The following is a 444-nucleotide window of genomic DNA, read 5'->3' on the forward strand; positions in this document are numbered from 1 at the left end:
AGTGGCATAGTTAAACACCGGAGTTTGCTGCCTCAAACAACCACTTCAAAAATACAACTAAAAGACTGAACGGACATCATCCAGAACCACAGGAAGGCGGGCTGAGTGGAAATTCTACAACTAGAAGGAAAGAGAAAAGCACACTGAGACTCAGAGGAGGTGCGGAAGTAAAGTGCAGAGGTACAGAGGCACACGTGGAAAGGGCTGGCAACTGAGGACATGGTTGCCTTTTTCAATCAGGAGGGAGTCTCAAGCTCCAGACTGCTCTGAACTCCAGTTCCGGGTGAGTCTCTGGGGACCCAGACTCATACGGGGAGAAACTGGACTGTCTGGCATTGGGCGGAACTCGTGGGCAGGTTTCTCTCTGAGGTGCTTGCAGCGATTACAGTGCAGGACACTGAGATGCGGGCACTCTTAGGGTAGGACTGGGGATCAGCCATAGCT

Source organism: Myotis davidii, unplaced genomic scaffold (genome assembly GCF_000327345.1).
Source record: "Myotis davidii unplaced genomic scaffold, ASM32734v1 scaffold1949, whole genome shotgun sequence".
NCBI classification, from domain to species: Eukaryota; Metazoa; Chordata; class Mammalia; order Chiroptera; family Vespertilionidae; genus Myotis; species Myotis davidii.